We start from the raw sequence: 1,228 nt of genomic DNA on the forward strand, positions 1-1,228 counted from the left end.
ATCCCCCCACCCCCAAAATCGAGCCGCTCCTCTTTGCCAAGCGCATCCAGCAACACCACTGCCACCACTGCCGCTCCTCTCCGGTCCCTCCAGACTTTATAGTGGAGGTGGCGAGGGTTTCCTGGGCCTTACTGGTGGGCACTGGTGAGCCTTGCGTTGGGGATCGCCGCGCCGGAGCAAGCAAGCTCCTCGCCCCACGATGGAGGAGCCCGGTGGGTGCCAGGCAGCCCAGCCACACGTTTGGCTCATACCCACCCGGGTGGGTATCTGCCCCTCATGCCGTGGGAGGAGGGGTGACGGTGCCACGGGTACGTGAGGGTGCCACCCGTGTCCCCCCCACCACCCCAGTGTCACCTGCTCCCCACCGGGAATGCAGCCGTCCCCCGCCGAATCCGACCAGCTGGGGCTGCAGGTGCAACCGTAACGCCCCAGCCCCTCGCGGCAAGGTTTAAGCCTGGCTCAAAGCTCCTGAGTCATAAGGGCCTGGTTTACACAAGGAGCCGGGCTAAACCCAGCCTGTGAGAACGGCCTAATCCCGCACGGACACCGTCTCAGTTACTAATAGTGGTTTGATGCCAATTGATGGGGAACGGCCTTAAGCCAAAATAAACCGAGGCAGCCTTAGACTGGCGTGAAAATGGCTGCGCGGGGGTTGGACTGGCTTAGTTACAGCTCAGCTTAATGGGTCGGAGCGTCCTGAGCAGAGTAGTTTACCCAAAGGGAGCAAAAAGAAAAAAAAAAAAGAAAAAAAGAAAAAAAAAAACCACCTCACCTGGGATGCTCTGAATGGTTTTAAACTACGGCTTGGGCTGGATGGAGTCTGCAGCCGAGAGCTTTCATTTATTTTGGTCACCCCACACGCCCGTCTCTTCGGCCACGCGAGCCCCATCCTGAGCGGGGTGGCTCAGGAACGTGAATAATAGTTTCTGGCACCAGTGGTTTCGTAGCACGGTGTGCGTGAAACGCTGCCGTCCCTTCCTGGGAGCCGAGCGTCCCGCAGCACCACTGCCCCCGCGCTCCGTGGCACCGTGTGCTAATTAAACAGGGAAGGCAGAGCTGGCCGAGCCTCCAGCTTGGCCCCTGAACCGGCTGCTTCGTTAACCCCGGAGATAACGGGAGGAATAATGCCGTGACGCCCAGGCAGCCCGGGCGAGCCCAACCTCCTCTGCCCCTGGCGCCCGTCTCCGTCCCCCTGCGCCTCGGCTCTCCCCGCCTGCCTGCGCAGACG

This window comes from Egretta garzetta, unplaced genomic scaffold, assembly GCF_000687185.1.
Source record: "Egretta garzetta isolate BGI_Z169 unplaced genomic scaffold, ASM68718v1 scaffold233, whole genome shotgun sequence".
NCBI lineage: Eukaryota > Metazoa > Chordata > Aves > Pelecaniformes > Ardeidae > Egretta > Egretta garzetta.